General features: G+C 42.6%; 1 pseudogene; it reads left to right on the top strand.

Annotated features, from left to right (window-relative positions):
- Positions 1-21886: 21886 nt before the first annotated feature.
- On the top strand, positions 21887-22004 carry LOC124596797 (annotated as a pseudogene).

The following is a 22004-nucleotide window of genomic DNA, read 5'->3' as shown; positions in this document are numbered from 1 at the left end:
ATCGAGTAGTAGCTCACACGGACAATACTATGGACATTCTCAACAGTGGCCATTGGCAGACAGCTTCCCTTCAACACGTGAAACCAGTCAGGATGATCAAGGAATCTGTACCACACCATCTTGAGTGTTCCTGTGTCAGATGATGACTCTGATCTCACACAGACCTACTACTCCCTGCGCCCTGCCATGATCATACCTGCAGTGAGCCTACACCTGTGGGCAGCTCAATTGTTGCATGTGACAATACTCTACCCTCGTTTCACTCGGGCACTGTGTGTGACAATTCACAACTTCAGGCTCAACCATATGTTGAGTGTCACATAACACCGTCGCAAGTGTCAGCACCCAATGCGCCCACAGAGTGTTCCAGTGTTTCTTCTGAACTACATTATTTTTCCCCACTACCTCCCCTAGTGCCCCCTATGTCCACTGTCAACGAGATTTGTATCTCAATCAGTGCCTCTGAGTGCCCACATGATGAGCTTTCCTTGCAGCTCCACGAGGGATCCATCTTCATCCTTCGCATGGGGGACACTTCACGTGAGTGCACTCACACAACAAATATCACCAAGGGGTGGATATGGCTGGCATAGCTGCAACGTTCAGCACTGACGGGATGCTCAAGATTCACATCCCCCTCTCTGCCTGTACTGCAACACTGACATCTGTGCCAGTCCAGTTCACACGTGCAGGTTGACCAGTCCGCCACTAAACTGGATGGGGGACTCTACCAGCGCAAGTCCACCCTGCACAGAGAGCATGGATTCTCCACACACACCTCTATCAACCAGCGAGCATCCCACAACACCACTACACAGGAAGATGCCCGGGGGGGGGGGGGGGGGGGCTCTGTGGCGGCCATCGATTACCAGTAACTGCCACTTACGAAGTGCAGAGTAAACGGTCTTTGGGGACTCGCTGTTCTTTGGGTTCGGTCTTATGGACTTTGATTACAGTTTGTGTGTTGTGATTTTCTGTAGTGTTTTTCTCGTGTTTTGTATGACTACACGAACCTTAATAAAAGTGCCTGACTGTAATAGGTTTGAGTTTTCTGTGTGCGATTAGTCGCTATAGCCAGAAAACCCACAACTCCATCACAGCACTGATTGTTTTGTTCACTGTACATTGACAATGTGTGGTGAAAAAATGTGTGTTAGAGATATAGAGACGTGAAAATGAAGTATAGGTTTATAAGCTTAGCAGGGCGTTCGTGGAACGAATGACCGAGAAAGTTTCCAGGAAATGTTAGAAGAGACCATACTTTACATGAAGACAGACCCAGATTCGGCATATATTTTGAAAAAAAAAAAAAAAAACTACAAGGCCACAATTGCAAATTGCGTATGTTGTTACAGACAACACAACGGCCTTAACATCAACATGCGCTTAGGAAGGATGCATTATGTAATAAAACATATTTGTCTGAAGGGACAGAAGCCAAAATGTGACTGGGCATGACCGTTCATGAGCTTATGCTCTACTTGTATGACACTTTACATTTGAATGAGGAAAAGTGACATCCAAAACGTCAGCCATAAGGCAGCAGCGTGAGTCATCAGAGGAGCTTAAGCCTGAACATGTCATTTGTGGAGATGGTATGGAAAGTAGCAGTACCAACCAATAAGGAGACATAGATTGTGAAAAAAGTTACAAGGCAGTTCCTGCACGTGTGAACTATGTTGTTCAGACTGCAAAGCCTGCATTCATAAATACATCTGTAGCTGTATCGATTCAGCCATAAAATTCAACGTCTGTAAATATATTCATTTCATTCGCAGATTTATAGCTGAAAAAGTTGAATGAATCTGAGTCCTCAGACACTGAGTTGATTATCTGAGAGTCATGTAGCGGTGATAATCAGCACATCATAACAAAGGAGCTGCAGGACAGTGTGGAATCCTGGAAGACATGCGAGAACAGCTTTTGCAACAATTTGTCTGAATGAAGAAAAATCTGAAGAGCCATATGAAGCCATCAGGAAATGTCTGTTCTCTCTAATGCCCAGTGGAATCTTTGTCAACTTTACCTAAACTTTTGTCGAGTAAAGGTTCTAAATGTGAGCCTCAGAAAAGATATGTAGCCATCAAAAGGTAATGTGAGATGACATGTTTGTGTATAATGAAGCCTGACACCTCAGAAAGGAAAAATATTGTCACCAGACTACTGTCAATACACGAAGATGGATGATAAAGCAGTAATTTATGTCCACTTTGCAGTCAGGTCCTTCACGTCTTCAACGCCAAGATTTGCTGCTGTTGTCACTCTCCAGCACTGCAGTTCAGCTGCGAGGAGGCATGGATAATTGGCTGCAGGCCACGAGCTGTGGCCACATCACCTGGTTGTGCTGCTGGCGGTGGTAGTGGTTGGTTTACTGGCTCTAGAACTGTGATGTATGATTAATGTGTGTTGCAGTTTAACCTGACCCAAAAAAACCATGAGTGAGTTTTTTTAAGAGAAGAAGCTGTATTTGATTATGAAAATTACATAGATAGCATTATACAAATTAAAAAGAGTGATCACCTTTATTGAAGGCAACTGTTAACTGTCACAAGAATTATTTTAGTAATATTGTGTTGTATCATGTCTTGCAATATAAGAAACATGATTAAATAACATTTATACTTCCAGAAAAAAATGGAAGAAAAAAAAACTTTATACAGAATTGTAATGGCTGTAAAGTACAAATTAGCCCGTTCTGGAATCATGCAGATATTTATAGATTTTAATTAATTCCTCAGCTCTTGTCTCTCCCAAAATTATTTCTTCATTTTGATCAAACAAGTTCTTAGTTGGAGGACATTTTCTCAGTGAATGCAGCACTGGCAGGGTAAAAAATGGGGCTTTTTGCAAAAGTAATAAATCCTGTTGATAATTTTCGTTTTTTTTAGTCCATTATCTTCCAACATTTGTTTGGATTGGTCTGTGTTGCAATTGCACCAGAAAACATAGTGGCAAGAAAACAATCGGGATCAGCAATCCTAAAAGACATAACATTTGGAATCCAACCTGGATGCGTTTTTGTGAGCCAATATTCTACACTTTCTTTTCGTCCATATCTGCATTTTTCTCAACTCTTGGGCTGTGGCAATGTGTCATCCGTGATGTGTGTGTTTGTCCAGATTGTGTGTATTTGTTTTCTTCTTTCATTTTGTTTCTTCCTGAGGTTCGCATTTAGGATATTTTCTGGATAAAAGTGCAAGTAAAGTTGAACAAGACTTGTTGCTAAGGACATGAGAAAAGACCGGTTTATTCTCATAGCTTCAAAGTCATCCTGAGTGTCTGCGTTGTCGGTAGTTAAGTCACAACTTGAGGTTTCAGAGCCACTGATGACATTCAAGCAGTAAGTCTGTAAATTAGTTGAAAATATTTGGAACTCTGGCGACTAACATCCTTCTCAATGTTTCTAGGTGGTACTTTACAGTCTCCATCTCCACAAATCACATTTTTATACATGTAAATTCATTCGTTCTGCAGTCCTAAATAGCTCATTAATGCATCAGAATCCCTTGGTGCCACGTCAGGAGCATAGCAAGTTGCACATCTAGTATTCTGTCTGCTTTTGCAATTTTGTCTTGCACTTAGACTTGGTAGGATGGGTAGGATGTGTGCATACTGTGCAAACGCAGGAGGAACTAGGCACAGTTCGTGAACAACTGAAAGCACTTTTGGCTATGGTCAGTCACCTTCAAGCCACTGCCTAGGGGTGTAGAGGTGGCAAAGAATCTGTCACATCACATGGGACAGCTCAGATATTGCTTGTTTTGCCCAAGCGATCTGCTGCCAAGGTACGTCCTAGTGTACCTGACACAGTGGCGGATGGTAACACGTTCACGATGCTCGGAGCAGAGGGCGAATGTGAAGACTAGCCATCTGGCTTTGTCCCTTCATCCTGTGAGTGGACATGTGGCTGCTGCTTCAGCAGGTTCCAGCAGGAAAATGGGGAGAGGAGTTCACTAGTTACAGGGAGCTCCAACATTAGACATATTATGGAGCCCATTAGATACGTAGTGTTCAGGGCTGGAAAGAAAGCCAGTGTGCACTCAGTATGTCTGCAGGAGGCTTCATCTGAGATGTACAGGCAGCCCTGCCTGTGCCTGTTGTGTGTACAGGAAGTAATCATCTGCAAGTTGTAGCTCATGTTGGCACCAAAATCGTCTGTTACATGGTTTCTGAGGCAACCCTCAGTTTGACAGGTCGCTGGCGGAGGTGGTGAAGGCTGCTAGCCTTGCATGTGAGGTGCAAGCAGAGCTTGCATTTTGCATCATTGTTCCCAGAGTTGATTGGGGTCTTTTTGATTTGGAGCCTAGTGGAGGGTCTCAAACAAAGGCTTTGTTGACTCTGTGGCAGTCGTGGTTGCACATTTATAGGTCTGTGTTACCAGGTATGGATCTGTAGGTGTCCCCTTGATAGGTCAGGTTGCACTATGCAAAGGAAGCAGCTACTTGGGTACCAGAGTACTTGTGGAGGTTTTTTTAGTGTAGGTGGTAGTTTAAGATACTTGGATGAACACTGGTCAGTCGATACACAGCAGGGGAAGTCAGACTGCATTTAGAGTGAAGATACCTAAACTGTCAAAATTTTATCAATAGGTTGTCAAAGTATTCATAACAAAGTTCCCAAATTTACTACCCTCCAGAAAAATTCTTGCGCCCAAATTATTCTTGTGACAGAGAGGTGGCTGAAAGTTGAAGTGGAAAGCTCTGAAATATTTAGCAGGACATGGAATGTATAATGAAAAGGCAGATTAGAGGCTATAGGAGGGGAAATATTCATGGCAGTTGACAAACCTATTGTTCCTACTGAGGTCTAAGTTGAGTGTGACAGTGAAGTTACCTGGTCACACTTGTTGGATGTTTTTAACAGCCACCTGATCCCACTGTGACAGTTCTAGAGTCATTCAAAGAAAGTTTGCGGTCAGTGACTTGTAAATACCGAAATCATGCATTACTAGTTGGAGGCGACTTTAACCTGCTGAGTACAGATTGGGATGTCTATGGATCTATTGCGGAGGATACCTACAGGCCATCATACAAAGTGCTTTTGAGCACATTTTTTAAAAATTGTCTTGAGGAGCTAGTTTGGCAGCCCACACGTAATGGGGATATCTTATCTACAAATAGGCCAATCCTTATCAACAGTGTCAGAGTAGAACCAGGGATTAGCAACCATGATGTCATTTGAACATCGGACAGACTCCCGCATGAACAATATAGTAATAAGCATCCCTGGCGCAGAGAAACAACTGACAGACTTGAAAGTAAGTAAGTCACCAGATCTGGATGGAATCCCAATTCAGTTTTACAGAGTATTCTAGGGCATTGGCCCCTTACCTGTATTGCATTTATCGCAAATCTCTCACCTAGCAGAATGTCCCAACTGGCTCAAAAAAGGTGCAGGTGCTTCCTGTATACAACAAGAGTAAAAGAAGGGACCCACAAAATTACAGACTAATATACCTAACTTTGGTTTGCTGCAGAATTGTTGAACAAATTGTCATTTCAAATATAACGAACTGTCTTGAGACTGAGAAGCTTACGTTCATGAATCAGCTCAGTTTTAGAAATCTTCGCTTGTGCAAAACTCAGCTTGCTCTTTTCTCAAACGATATACTGTGAACTGTGGATGAAGGGCAATAGGCAGATTCAATATTTCTAGATTTCCAGAAAGCATTTGACATGGAGCTCCTTTTTCAGGCTGTTAACGAAAGCATGACCGTATGGAATAGGCTCGAAGACTTCTTAAGTTATAGAACCCAGCACGTTGTCCGCAATGGCGAGCGTTCATCGCAGACAAGATTGTCATGAGAAGTGCTCCAGGGAAGTGTGTTAGAACTGCTGTTGTTCTCTATATACACAAATGATGTGACAGACTGGGTGGACAGCAATCTACGGTTGTCTTTTGCTGATGATGCTGTGGTGCACAGTAAGGTGTTGAAGTTGAGTGGCTGTAGGTGGATGCAAAATGACTTACACAAATTTCTAGTTGGTGTGATGAATGGCAACTAGATCTAAATGTACAACAATGAACGTTAATGTAGATGTATAGGAAAAACAAACATGTAATTTTCAGATACAGCATTAATAGTGTTCTGCTTTACACAGTCACATCATTCAAATGTGTGGGCATAACATTGCAAAGTGACATGAAATCGAACAAGCATGTGAGGTCTGTGGTAGGGAAGGTGAATGGGCAACTTAGGTTTATTGGGAGAATATTAGGAAAATGTGGTTCATCTGTAAAGGGGACTGCACATAGGACCCTGGTGCAACCTATTCTTGAGTACTTCTTGAGTGTTTGGAATATATGCCAAGTTGGATTGAAGGAAGACATTGAAACAGTTCAGAGGCAGACTGCTATATATGTTACTGGTAGGTTCAAAAGTGCTCCATATATGCTTAAGAAATTCAAATGGGAGTCCCTGGAGGGAAGACGATGTTCTTTTTGAGGAATGCTGTTGAGCAAGTTTTGAGAACCATCATTTGAAGCTGACTGCCGAACGGTTCTACTGCTGTCAACATACATAGCACCTAAGGACCATGAAGATAAAATATGAGAAATTAGGGTTCGTAAGAGGCATATAGACTATTGCTTTTCCCTCGCTCTATTTGTGAGTGGAGCAGGAAAGGAAATGACTGGTAGTGGCACCGGGTACCCTCCACCATGCGTATCTGTGTAGATGTAAAAATTGTATCCTTGGATTTGAGCTGCAGTTATGTTTTGTGCTGCTGTTTTACATCACCTATCTTTACTAAATTTTATTCAGCTGTACCAGCCTATCACACAACTTTTATCTACAGTACTGAGATGTGTACATCTACTTACTTTCCTCCAGGCCTTTCAGATATGTATATTTCAGGTTGCCTTGCCTTATTTTAAGTGTGTGTGTTGAGGCCCTTGTACTGGCAGTAGCAAGAAATTTGTATTGCACCAGTGATCTTGTAGATTTATCTGAAAATTCTGGTATATACGAAATTAAGAAATGTGCAGGTCCTCTTTCGTATAGTGCGAAGCCACTTCTAAAAATCTCTAATACGTTTCTTGAATAATCCACCAGGCTAGCCAAGAGCGCTAATGTGCTGCTTCCTGGACTTGGGTAGGTGCGCTGGCCCTGTACCAAATCCGTCCAAAGGATTAACGACATAGAGCCGGTGTGCCGGCCTGCCTGGATGTGGTTTTTAGGTGGTTTTCCACATACCACTAGTGAAAACTGGGCTGGTCCCCACATCCCACCTTAGTTACATGACTCGCAGACATTTGTAACACCTTTGCACTATTTCAAAGTTTTGCACTAGACGCAATCTGGGGTACACTACTTCCATCCCAGGGGGTATGAGGGGGCGACAGGAAGGGCATCTGCCCACCCTCTGAAACTAACATTGCCACAATCCATAGTAACAACTCAGACCAAGCGGTCGCTGGAGCGGCATTCGGATACAACAACAATGTTTCTCGGTTGTAGTGTACCATTATATTCTGCTTGTTTTACTCATTTGTTTACCTTCTACCAAACTTTCTCCAGTATAGTTGTCAGTCCAAAACTATTGCATTGGATGCAAAATTTTCCATTAACAGTTTACAAACACACTACGTATGAAGAAACAAGTAGTGTTGATTACAGTGTTAAATTTTTTTATTATTTCCCTTATGCTCTCTTTAGGCACCTTCTGACAGGCCTACAGAAGAAATATAAAATTTCATAATAGCGGTGTGACCCCATTTAGTGAGAGTGGATTACTAAAAAAATGTAAAAGAACTGATATTTGGTGCATAAAATATCCCAGCAGGTAAATGTCCCTTGTCAAAGCTTTGAAAACACTGGACGGTGTCTTGTAAAATGTAATAAAACAGAAGATGGCCGAAAAAGTATTTAAAAAAATATGTAACCTGCTTTGTCCTTACGTTGGCATCGCACACTAGAAATAAAAAGGAAGCAGCAGATTACCTTTTTACAGCATGTGGTGCATTCCAGTGCAAACCAAGCAAGCCCAGTCTTACACTAAATCTGTACATCAGAAATATACTAGAGGTGCATAATCTGGCTGCACACATCACACTCAATGAAAACATGCAAGGGTCTTAAGACTACTGTATGCAGCTCTCGGCAGGTGAAACCTGCTGGCTGGGAGTTACGATGGTGTTCAGTTGTTAAATCTTGTCATAACAGCAAACTATGACAGTTATTATCGACGACTGGTGCTCTAAAATTGCTGATAAAATGCTTAAATTAATAGCCAGAAATGAGGGTGAATAACAATGAAAAACTAAAGTATATCACAAATAAAAAATGCATTGCTGTAATGGGAAAGCATGAAGGTACATAGGGATCTCCGAGTACCAGTTTTGAGTGTCCCAACTAGTATTATAGCCAACAACATTTTTCATACCTGAATCTCCATAAATCTGTCACTACTGACTAACATTGTCAATGCCTTGTCCACGTGCCAAACAAGTGTGGCATCTAAGTCGTAAAATATACTTAAGTGGAATGCTGATAAATGCAAATACCAACATGAAATATAATATATAGTCACATCAATGTAAAAGAAAAACAAAAAAAACTGCTATGGTTATCTATTTGGCACCCACCATAAAACACAGAGACCTCTCAGAGCAAAAGCTGATAGCAAAAATTAATCTTAAAAATCCCACTTCCAGACAATAATGAACCTTCTTGTTAAAAATGTAAGAGCTACATCAGTGGAAGAGCGCAAGTGGCAGCTATATGTCACAGTGTGCATAATAATAGAACATCCACTAAAGGGTGCAAGAACTAAAAAAAAAAAATCAGTAAACTTTAAAAATAAGACATTTAAAAGGATAAATTTTTGAAAAATGTAGTGGGTGGCATGATTCAATTACATAGCATCCAAGGCTTAGCTCTTAAACATTAAACAAAATCTCCTACTGTCGAAGTACATTTGGTACCTTCTAGCCAGCTGATGGTTTAGGAAGCACCTGTCTGCTTTCACTTTGTGCTTGGCTATTTTTATTTCTTCCATGATGTTGAGTTTTTATCTTTTTCAGCACAGTGGAGAATTTTTGAATTTTGCAGAGTGGGAGGGTCATGGTCACTGGACTTTATATGATTTGGTGAAGGTTGAGTTTTTCTTAACTTGGCCTTCCTTACTTAGAAGGTGTTCTTGAAATATAGATTTCAGTGTTTTTTCAGTTTGACCAATGTATGTAGCTTGACATTCATCACATTCGAGCAAGTAGATGCCTGAACTCAGAAATTTATCTCTGGTCGGTGTCTAATTTTGTATGTACATACTCTGAATATTGGTACCTCCATGAATGTCTGTTCTCCTGAAAAGTTTAGCTGGATCGTATCAAATGTAGCCTAAACAGGGCAAGCATACATAGTTAGTGCTTCCAACAGACGGGCTGTCAGGAGAACTAACGTGATCTTTATCCTCTTTGCTTCATAGAGTTTGTTTACGTGAGAGCACTGTAGCCACTCTTAATAGCAAAGTGTTTGAGGTTTTTAAGTTCTATGCTGATGCCTGCATCACTAAGAGGTACCTGTAGAACCCAGGCAACCATTACTTTAATAAGGCTGGATCGGACTAGGAAAAGGAGTAAGACAAGGATGCTGTCTATCACCTGCCCTTTGCAACCTCTACTTGGAAAATATGATTGACCAATGCTCATTAGATGACAAAGGAGTAGAAATTGGAAGAAGGAGAGTAGGCTGTTTGAGGTTTGCTGCTGACATGCTCCTTCTAGCCACAGGGGAAAAAGAATTACAGGATTTAGTGGAACCTATGAATATAACGGAAAAAATTGTGGAATGGAAATTAACACAAAGAAAACAAAAGTATTGGCACTAGGAGGAAATAGAGAAATAAAAATTATGCTGAACTAAGAAATATTGGAACAGGTACAAAATTTTAGGAATCTTGGAAGTGCAGCACAGAAATTAAAACAAGGCTAGCAATGGCAAAAGAGGCCCTTTACAAGAAAAGGAGAATTTTCTGCAGCAGTCTGGACAGAGAACTAAGGAAAAGACTCATAAAATGTTTTGTTTGGTTTGTTCTTCTGTATGACACTGAAACATGGACTTTGTGAAAGAAAGACAGAGAAAGGCTGGAGGCTTTTGAGATGTGGACATGGCAGAGGATGGAAAGAATGAGTTGAATGGACAGAGTAAAAAATGAAGAGGTACTGAGAAGAGTGGGAGAGAAAAAACAGTTACTAGATGTAATAAAAGGAAGAAAAAGAAATTGGATTGGGAATATGTGAGGAAAGAATGACAGTTTTAGAAGGTTATGTAGAAGGGAAAAGGAAGCGAGGAAGGAAGAGATTACAGATACAGGATGACGTGATGGGCGGTACAACATACAGCAAACTTAAGAAGGAAGCAATGGATCGCAGAAAATGGACAGGCAAAGGACCTGCTAATATAGCAGAAAACTGATGATGACCTCATGTACTGATCACTACCAAATGTCAATAAGTTCTTTTTTATTTCCTTGGTGATCCAATCTCACTACAATGGATCACACCACTATTATGAAATTCTGTTTTTCTTCTGTAGGGCAATCCGAAGATGCTTCAATAGAGGTGAAACGCATCATTGGGAAATAATAAAGCTTTTAACACCAAGACTGCTTGTTTTTTCATATCATACATACTGGCTGCTGAGCCAACCCCAGGATGAACGGATAAAAGTTTCACAATAATCTGTCTAGTTGGGCAGAGATAGGGGGAGTGTCGTAACTACAAAACTTGAAATACAAAACTATGAAGGCATCACTGAACATCAAATTTAACAAACAATGCCTGGAGAAAAAGCTAATTCCGGTGTATGTGCACAAGTCTATTAGAATAAAAAAGGAACCAATTCCCAAGTCATATTATGTTTAAATGTGCTAAGACTATAATTGCCAATGAAATCAGACAATTGTGTGTAAAGAATGTTAGTTCAAATAAAGAATGTTAGTTCAAATGTTGTAGGTTACAATGCATATTTTTCCAGAGCTTCATTACTTAATGCCATTACTTTTGATGTTATGATACAGTTTATTAATGTCATTGTTTGGGAGGAAGGCCAGATGATCGAACAGGGGCACAAACATAAACTAGAAGGTCTTACACAACCGTACACTTGGCCCAACAGGCTGCCCCCACACTCTGGTGAAGGTGTGTTTACATTTGCGACAAAGCTGGTCACCCTTACTGTAACCTCCTTTAACAATAAAGAAACAAAATTATTTGAGAAAGGGTTAAAGAGCAATATCAGGCTCAATGAGATGATAGAACCATTACAGCATCGACAGCTGACTTGAAGATAGCAGTAGACAAATGTGGCCCTAACAAAGAGGAAAGTCGAAAAGATACATGTAAAGAGAGTGATATTATTGCTAAAGCTACTCAGAGGCAATCAGGTAATAATGACTCTATAGAAAATACCGTAATAAGTATATTGACAAAGTACTGTCTGTTTTTGCAGAGAATGACATACAAAGATTAGACCAAGATCGCTTGGGTGTCTATGTGAGGGAACTGAGGTCTTGCTTAGTCAGGTGCTTGTATATCATACCTTGCGAGGCGCTGGGGCTAGCAGTGAATTTAACACTATATTCTTCTAGAATTTTCATATGTAAATGATGCTCTAAGGCGCCCCCCCCCCCCCCCCCCCCCCCGCCCCCCTAGTCTAACTCCGACTTTTGCTGTTGCACATGGATTAAAAAGAAATGTGAACTGACTGTAATCGACCCTGCAAGTGGAGTAGGAATAAGTTTGGCACCTGCAATAATTTAATTTGATATAAATTAATTAAACAAAGGAAAGTTTCATTAACGTAGTGAGAAATGAAAGGGTTCTCGACCGACTAACAGAATGAAAGTTCTGTCCAAAATAACAATGTGATTTATTACGACTAAACTTAAAATAATAAACAAAACACATGAAACATTTACAATACATCAAATTGGATACTCAAATAAATGCTGTGAAGGTGAAGTTGTCCCTAAACTAGATTGTGACATTTATGACGAAGTGGTATGTGTAGCCAATTCCTTGCAACTAAGATCTTAAGAGAAACACACAGCCAACCCAATGTTAATTGCTGCTACAGTAGTGAGAACTCAGACAATGAACACCCAAAACATAACAAAGTTAGAAAAAGACGAACAGGCGCGCTCTGCTGAGCTCTGATTATCACCTAGGAATATCCCTAATCTGCCGGTGCTGCGGACATACATTACCAAGCTGCCTTCTTAACTGCAAAAACACGATCTGGCGTACCGGAGGTGATGGCTGGTTGCTTCGACGTCCCATCGTGGTGATGATAATGTCGCGAGTATAGCCCGAAACAAACTATCCTGGTCTGGTTGTTCCAGACTAAAGACTTCCTAGCAATACAAATGCGCCTCTGAGGGATACAAAGAAGGCTCGCCACACAATCACTGACGGTACAGTGATTGATTTTAACAAGCGAAGTCATACAGTAACCCCGATACAGTCAACTTTAGCCAAAACTGCTCAAGACAGACAACATAGGCCGCTTGTACACAGAACGCTCAATTGCCAACTGTACTGGGAAAGTTACATTGAAGTCTAAACTTAAGCAACTTCGTCAAACAGTTACAATTAAATAAAAGTATATTAGACAGCCAATGGAAGGCAAGCTGCCCAGAGCAGCGAGAGCTCAGACTTGTAGCCTACTCCGACCGAAAGGCGAGAGCCGACTCCTTCAAGAGCACCCGTACAAGCCGAACACAGCACATTCCCGCCCCCACGACAGTGGCCGTGGTTAAAAGTTCCAATCAGCAACTCGAAAACCGGCGGAAAATTCCAATCTATTGCCCAAGCACTACCATTTCACCAATGGAGATTCTTGGCGCCAATTTCTGCACCGGTTTTGCTACGTCACGGAGCTATGCCCTGAGCAAGCCAATCACAGTTACGATTTTGCGGAAAACAGGCGAATTTGCCCGCCAAGACTGCCTGGGAACACAAGTCATTCCCACGCCTCGCTGGTAGCCCGCCAGAAACGGTTTTCACTACGTTTCTGCGAAGTAACGGAATCTCTAGCCCAGCCGCCCCTTCTGCCCCATCTGGGCGTGTCGCTCCCGCTCTTATGACAATGTCGGCGTCTGAACTCAATCACACATGACACTATTTGAGTTAACAATCTCTTTGTGAGCTTTCAGAATCTAATTACAACCCCCGATTCATTCTGTCTCCCTGCAGTAAGAATAACCTTTACAAAATGTTCCCTGAACTGATGGTCAATTAGCCAGCCGCAGTGGTCTCGCGGTTCTAGGTGCTGAGTCTGGAACCGCGCGACTGCTACGGTCGCAGGTTCGAATCCTGCCTCGGGCATGGATGTGTGTGATGTCTTTAGATTAGTTAGGTTTAAGTAGTTCTAAGTTCTAGGAGACTGATGACCACAGATGAAAGTCCCATAGTGCTCAGAGCCATTTTTTGATGGTCAATTCACAATGACAGTGGTGGTATCTGCCTCAGTTTATGGGGACTTTAGGCACACTGTTTGCATACACACAACAATAAATACTAAATACAAAAAAAACATGGTGTAGAGCACAATACAGTAATTTGTAATATGTGCACCCTACTGTATCATTTACGTAAGAATTACAGTGCAAATTCACAAACACATACAAGGTATAACATACATTACAAAAACATCACTAGAGAAAGAAATTAAAAAAAAAAAAAAAAACGGTTCATGGGGTGTCAAGTTGTGCTTGCACATTGCACAATGTTCACGACTGTGCTGAGAATGAGGCACTAAATCACATTCTTCGAAATATTCGAAGCACTTCACAAATTCGTTAGTTTCTCTGAGGGTGTTGGTATGTTGAGTCATATGCATTGATGCACTTGGTTCCATGTCTTGGGCATCGGAGGGGGCCTTTGGGATGGGGCCACAGTACTGACATCACATAGGGCTAAACGTCGGGTGTTGTTGCTACGTTGTTACAACAGCAATAGGGTGTGCTGGAGCATCTGCAGTACGCTTTTGAGATTGCAGCAAGACCCATGCATATGGTCATGGCAGTACGGTAGGAAGACATAGTGATAGGCTCCCCTCACCTCGATTAATTGTCTCTGAGGTCTACTAGTTGGGATGCATCACTAGTCCAGATCTCTTCTCTCCCTGGGCAGTACTTTACGTTTACCAATATTGAAGTTCGACGAGGGATGATGGCACGAGGAGTGACTCCACAAGTGTGTGAGGTCATCCATACAGGATCTAACTAGGAGCGACGATTGCTACAACTGCTCTCTAATAGAGAGGAGAAGTTGGAAATGAGACAATTCATTTGTTAGAGTTTGTGGCATGATACTGCTTTGTGTATGCAGATCGGCCAATGCTAGTGAGTTGTAAAAACTCAAACAGGTGAGTATATAGCGTCCCTTTCTGTCCTGAGGCACATAGGCGCAGGTTCTGACACTGTACGTGATCTTCTTTGTGTACTCACGACAATGTGGTCTGCCGCAGGGAATCCCTCCAAACGGCTGCCGCGTCCGGAGAGCTAGTTGGCTATTGCGTCCTGGTCGCGTGTCAGTGTCAACGGCCAGCCTCACTTTCGCTTGTGGCCCGGCGAGGGTTGTCTGCCGCCTAATCCCTCAGGTATACGGTCAGGTGACCGTCGACTTGTAGGACGGGACGCTCCCGCGCCCTTCTCGTCAGGTGGCGCACTGACGCTCCCCTTCTTGCAGATAGCCGATGATCTCTTGTTTTTGCTCCGGCTGGCTTCTGCATTGCCACGATTTCCGTCATCTGCACAGTTCTGACAAAAATGTTATGCCTAACTTTTTCCCATGACCTTCTATGTTATGATAAATTTACGTAACGATACATTGATGGTCTGTCATATCAGACACTCTTATTTTAATTTTATAGTTATCAATCTATGGCTATCATTATAACAAAATCTTAGTGTATCTAATCTAGACATGGAAATAATTTGTCTTGATATTTGTGTGGAGACCGATTTCAGTACTGTACATGGTGTGTGACGCTATATTGGATGAACAACTAAATGTGCGGGCCCGCACTAATATTACTATTACTTATATAGAGCGACAGTAGACATGCTCAAGAGTTAACTACCATTTGCCAACGATCTACATTCTATGTCTTTTGAATAAATTATGTTATTATGCAGGTCGAAGTTTTACTGAGTTATAAAGAACATGCAACTATTCTACGTTCGCTCGCCCGTCGTCCCTCTATCTCGGGGTCTGTGGTTTGGTGACCTGAAAAATAGCATCCCAACAGGCGCGCGCCAAACACTTGTGGTAGAAAACCCCCACAATGTTAATGATATAGTTATTGTTAAATCCTAAAGTTTAACTTATGCTAGTATATGGTACTCTCCTTTTTTTTTACCTTATACAATACTCTTACATAATTCCTGTTACGCTGAGATGTCTCGCTGCTCGCCGCTATTGACGACCACAGTGATGTGCGCGCCGTACGACACGGCCTCCGAGTTCTCACTACGCCTCACTGAAACTCCAGAGACTGGGATAGCCATGGCTATACAAGACAATAAATTTATAGTTGCAACTTCTTTTTTCTATGTGATGCTGTTTTAGCGATCAAAGGGCACCTTTCCAGAGGCAATGTAATATGACCGAGCCAGGACTGGTTCCTGTTGAGGATTCCGTCGCCCACCGCACGCCAACTACACAGTATGTCACGAATCTCCAAGTATAATTGCTTGGTTATTCATCGGTGACAGTCACGAGCAGCACACTAAATCCCCAACTAGCACATTGGCATGGTAGGCTTTCTGCCCGCAATTCTACCGTCTAGGGCACCATTGGAGTCAAACGCTCACAGGTTCAGCCCAACTTGCAAGACAACGATGCTGGCGCATCTCTGTAAAAACTATACTGCCCGTATTCATCCTCGAAATCAAGCAATATAACACAATCTTGCGTGCCTGCAAGCATTGGTATGAACGTCTCACGAACTGATTGTGGCCGCTATGGACCATATCTCGACTTCTCAGAACGCTTCTAAGAGCACGTTCTTGTATGCGCCCGTTTGTGCTACATCTCCTCACTCATCATTATCCCTCAACATGGACACCAGACAGGAAAGGACAAAAACATTGCTCATGAAAAGGTAGTGTCTCCTACTCCATCGACATTGGAAGTCGCGAACATAAACAAAACAAAAAGTTAGCAGCAGTAAATTCTTATGCGAGAAAACGCAGCGTGTTAATACTTTAACAATCTTAATCTATTAATGCAACGATTATTGTTCCCCGAAGAAAGGTTCATATATTTGCCTATTCTACTATGCACACCACTTAAACTACTATTATTCCACGAACTTCTTTGTGTGAGAGATGTGGTGGAGTCCTATGGACTAGCGCCAATCCCTTGTCAGACTCCCCCTCCTCTGACGTGTATTAGGATTTGCAGGTCTAATTTCAATCTCCTGGTTCTCCTGTTGTCCTTGGTTTCGCTCTCTCCAATTACGGTCGCTTTGCCGTTCGTTATTCCTCCTGTCCCAGATTCCTTGTCTAGATTGACCCTGTTCCCTGGCGTTCTGGTTTCCGTGTCTCTGGTTTCCATAACCTTGAATAGCGTATCCTTGATTTCCGTAACCCTGGTTTCCTAACTGACCAGCGTGATTATGCGATCTGTTGTCGTCTTCCCTTGCTGCCCCGTGGTATTTGTTATTTTGTGCCTTCTTCCTGTCCTTTGCGTCTTGTTTGTGAAAGACTACTTCGAGTTCGCGCAGTAGACTTTTGAACGCTTCTATGTCAGATCCACACTTCCCGACAAGTGTCTGTTGGTACCTAAATGGCAATTTGGAAAAGCAAAATTTAATGATTTCTCCGTTGCTATATGGACTATCTAAAAACTGATTCTTCTTGAGTAAATCATCAAAAAATTTGGTTGCGCTCCTATGACCGGACACTTCCAGTTCAGGACAAAATATTATTTCCTATTTAATTCTGTCTTGCGTTTTCTTTGACCAGTAGGTCCGCAGGAATGCACCAACAAATTCCTGATAAGTCCGACACGTCGCTGCCACACCCCGCATCTTTTCCGCGGCTTTGCCTTCGATGTGTCCACACATGAATTCTAATTTTGCCTGGGTTGGACATGACGACGGTAATTATCTTTGAGCTTCTGGAATTTTAGTATCGACAGGAAGTGATTCTGATCAAAATCCTGTCCGATCCACGCACTGGTGTTGTCACTCGTTTCCGATACTTGCACGTCTGCTGAGTGTCCTGATCTATCTTGTTGATAACTGTGATGTGCTACCTCTGTATCACAGTGGGAGTGGCATTCAGCATTCACTCTTCTAAGTGGGCTGCAATTATTGGAGCCATTACTCGCTGTTTCTGCGTGTGCACTGTTAGTTCCGCACTCTGTCACTGGGCTAGAACACGGCGAGCTTTTCCTCGGAGACACAATTCTGTGTACTCCATCACTGGTATCCGAACGCGCAGTGCTCGTGTACCCGTTTCGCTCTGGTTTTGCTAGCCGACTCTCTACTTCTTTCATTCGTTTCGTGATGTTCGTAACCGCGATATTACCTTGAGTTTTTAAGAAAGCTAGGGATTTTGAGTGGGCTTGTGTCGCACGTCGCAAGCGCTCTGCGAGTTGAGAAGTTACTTTTGCGATTTTCATTGCCCTTGTTGCTGCCGCTTTAGCTAGGCCTACTACTTTTTGTGCTACCATTGACATTTATTTTGCTTTTCCACGTTCTTTCTTTATTGTTAGTAATTTCCCACGAATTTCCCCTATATGCGAAATTATTGCTTCAGTGTCCTTCTTACGCTGTTCGTCAGCTTCTTCCTTCTCCTTCTTACGTTGTTTCTCATCTTTTTCCTTCTCCTTCTTACGTTGTTTCTCATCTTCTTCCTTCTCCTTCGTACACTGTTTCTCATCTTCTTCCTTCTCCTTCTTGCGTTGTTCGTCAGCTTCTTCTTTCATTGATCGTATGAAGCTCAGTATTGGGTTTATGTCATCTTTTTGATCCTCGTCACACATGGCGATGTAACTCAGGACACCTGGGCGCTAGAGCTCTGACGTGACCGAGCTGGCCCCTATCTGCTCTCGTTCGTTTGATTATAAACTTCTGCTACCGTCTCGACCTGTGTGCCTGTCTCTGTTTCATCCTCTACCTCACTATCATAATCACGGCCGCGACGTTGCTCTAAGATCGCGTCCAAATCACTTTCCTCATCAATGACCCTGTCGTCCTGTCCTGCTAAAAATGTGCCCATCTCATCTCCGAACCTATCTCCGTCAGTAAACTGCCCCTTATCCGTTATGCTATCCTCTTTTGTTTCAGCTTCGTTCGATAATAGTTGTGCCTTACTTCTCGTGGTCATTCATGAAAAATAAATTTATCTAAAATGCACAGTAAAAATAATCTACTGCATATATTTTTCCACATAGACATAAAATTTCAACAACACCGTTCTAAAGTTGTAATTACATGCACGATTTGTTGTGGTACAGAAAGTGCACACAAACCCGACAAAGTGTGATGTGGTATGGACACCACATCAAAGAAACACATAAAACAATGAACAGACCAACAAATATATACGCTGAAAACAAAAACAGTAATCATGTGCCGCTACTTAAAACTAATCACGGAACTACAAGAAAAAGAACTTGGTTATTAATCAATAAACAAAAGCAGAGAAAAAAATTTGAATGTTCCTACTGAGAATACTGTTTGCTCATCAGTGATTCACAGGAAAGATCCGATTTTATGCGATGGGCCGGGGCTAGCAGTGTATTCAACACTAAATTCTTCTAGAATCTTCATATGTAAATGATGCTCTAAGCCCCCCCCCCCCCCTATTCTAACTCTGACTTTTGCTTTTGCACATGGATTAAAAAGAAACACGAACTCACTGTAATCGGCCCTGCAAGTGGAGTAGACAAGAGTTTGGCTCCTGCAATAATTTAATTTGATATAAATTAATTAAATTAAGGAAAGTTTCATTAACGTAGTGAGAAATGAAAAGGTTCTCGACCAATTAACAGAATGAAAGTTCTGTCCAAATTAACAATATGATTTATTATGACTAAACTTAAAATAATAAACAAAACACATGAAACATTTACAATACATCAAATTGACTCAAACTGGATACTCAAATAAATGCTGTGAAGGTGAAGTTGTCCCTAAACTAGATTGTGACATTTATGAGGAAATGGTATGTGTAGCCAATTCCTTGCAACTCAAATCTTAAGAGAAACACACAGCCAACCCAACACCCAAGACATAACAAAGTTAGAAAAAGATCAACAGGCGCGCTCTGCTGAGCTCTGATTATCACCCAGGAAAATCCCTAATCTGCCGGTGCTGGGGGCATACATTACCAGGCTGTCCTCTTAACTGGCGTACCGGAGGCAATGGCTGATTGCTTCGACGTCCCGTCATGGTGATAATGTTTCGAGTATAGCCCGAAACAAATTATCCTGGTCTGGTTGTTCCAGATTAAAGACTTCCTAGCAATACAAATGCGCCTCTGAGGGAGATGAAGAGGGCTCGCCACACAATCACTGACGGTACAGTGATTGATTTTTACAAGCGAAGTCACACAGTAACCCCGATACAGTCAACTTTAGCCAAAACCGCTCAAGACAGACAACATAGGCCGCTTGTACATAGAACGCTCAATTGCCAACTGTACTGCGAAAGTTACGTTGAAGTCTTAACTTAAGCAACTTCGTCAAACAGTTACAATTAAATAAAAGTATATTAGACAGCCAACGGAAGGCAGGCTGTTCAGAGCAGCGAGAGCACAGACTTGTAGCCTACTCCGACCGAAAGACGAGAGCCGACTCCTTCAAGAGCACCGCTCAAGCCGAACACAGAACATTCCCGCCCCCACGACAGTGGCCGTGGTTAAACGTTGCAATCAGCAACTCGAAAACTGGCGGAAAATTCCAATCTATTGCCCAAGCACTACCATTCCACCAATGGAGATTCTTAGCGCCAATTTCTGCACCGATTTTGCTACGTCACGGAGCTATGCCCTGAACAAGCCAATCAAAGTTACGATTTTGCAGAAAACACGCGAATTTGCCCGCCAAGACTGCCTGGGAACACAAGTCATTCCCACACCTCGCTGGTAGCCCGCCAGAAACGGTTATCACTACGTTTCTGCGAAGTAACGGAATCTCTAGCCCAGCCGCCCTTATGACAATGTCTGGAAAGCATCCACTCGACTCCCTCACACCTGTAGGCTTAACCCTTTCAAGCTCAGGAGAACTCGCCTGTCACCAGACCACCTGGGTGACGAGAGACGCTGCGTGGGAAGTCCGCGTGTGAAGGAATAGCAACTTTTCACGGCATGCAATCAGAGAGGCAAATCGAATTACTCAGAGTAAGATAGAAATATGAGAGGCGACTCCTGCCACCTCTCAACCTCCTAGTCAGTTACTGAAATTACGTGTTATGAACGCAAAAACGTTGGCACTTAGGGGTTGTATTAAGACACACAAATATGGATTCCCAATTTGCCAAATATTTAAAGGAAGGGAGGATCCTGGAAACCCCACCAAAAAGTTTATGCTGTATATGAATGCATAGTTTCACTGTGCTATATACAGATAAAATTTTTTCGGGCTACCAGCCGCATCCAGCGGTTTAAAATCGACGAGCTTTCGGCTGAGTAGTCCTCAGCCATTGTCAAGTGGTGACTGTCGAATGACTGCTGTTGCTGTCCTTACAGAGTCTCCCTCTCTTCAGAGATGTCACTGGTGCTCGCTCGAGCGCCATATATGGCAATATCTTTATTGCATGCTTGCCGCGCCCGCTTCAACTTTCCGATGGCTGAGTTCCAAGCTGTTCTTAGCTGCAGGGCGCCGCCTTTATTGAGGGTGTTGCCAGAAAATTTTAACTCGATGGTTTCTTTTGTAACATTGTCCCAAAAATTAGCAGTCCGCATAATAACTGATGACTTGGAAAATGCAATTCGTTGTCCATTCTTTAAAGCATGACCGACCACAGCTGATCTCTAAGGATATTGTAAGTGAAAATAGCTCTTGTGCTCCACATGGCGCTGTTCAATAGTATGTACAGCCTGTCTGATATAGAGCTGTCCACACCCACATGGCAATTTATATACTCCTGGCATTCTGAGACCAACACCGTCTTTCACAGGTCTCATTAGATGTCGAATTTCAGATGGTGCCCTAAAAACCGTATCAATTTTGTGCTTCTTTAGAAGACAGCTAACCTTTCCTGCCGCGTGGGGTAGCTGCGCTGTCGAAACGCCTTGCCACAGTTTGCGAGGCTCGGTTCGAGTCGTCCCTCGCCCATGGGTGTGTGTTGTCCTTAGGGTAAGTTAGTTTAAGTTAGATTACGTAGTGTGTAAGCCTAGGGATCGATGATCACAGCAGTTTGGTACCATAAGAACTTACTACAAATTTCCAATCTTTCCAATCATTGAGCCACAGAAGGCTAAAAACGCAAGCTTCTTCGTGCCCTCCTCAGGGGTCTCCTGATTTATGTTTCTTTGGCAACATGGCTTGCGAACTCTGGCACTTGTTGTAGCCGTTTTCTTTGAAGACTTTCCGTAAGTGGCTCAGTTTCTTTGGAAGGCTTTCAGTGTCTGAAGCGTATTCCGCTCGTTGCACCAATGCCCTGAGAACAGCTGGTAGTATGCAGATATTGGTCTGTGTGAGTGAGTTTCCAATAAACACTGTGGCTGAGACACCCATTTTATTTCCGGCGGACGAATATGTCTAGAAAAGGCAAGGCACCATCTGTCTCTGCTTCCATAGTGAATCTGATGTTATCATGGATGCTTTTGATGTGACTGAAAAATTCTCTCAGTTTTTCACGCCCATGAGGCCATACAACGAATGTGTCGTTGATGTAACGATAAAAGCGACTAGGACTTACAGGGGCAACGGCCTTGCCGCAGTGGATACACCGGTTCCCGTGAGTTCACCGAAGTTAAGCGCTGTCGGGCGTGGTCGGCACTTGGATGGGTGACCGTCCAGGCCGCCATGCGCTGTTGCCA

The sequence above is a fragment of the Schistocerca americana genome, chromosome 2 (assembly GCF_021461395.2).
Source record: "Schistocerca americana isolate TAMUIC-IGC-003095 chromosome 2, iqSchAmer2.1, whole genome shotgun sequence".
Classification (NCBI taxonomy): Eukaryota; Metazoa; Arthropoda; class Insecta; order Orthoptera; family Acrididae; genus Schistocerca; species Schistocerca americana.
Note: the sequence above shows the minus strand (reverse complement) of the source record. Positions and strands in the feature narration are given on the sequence as shown.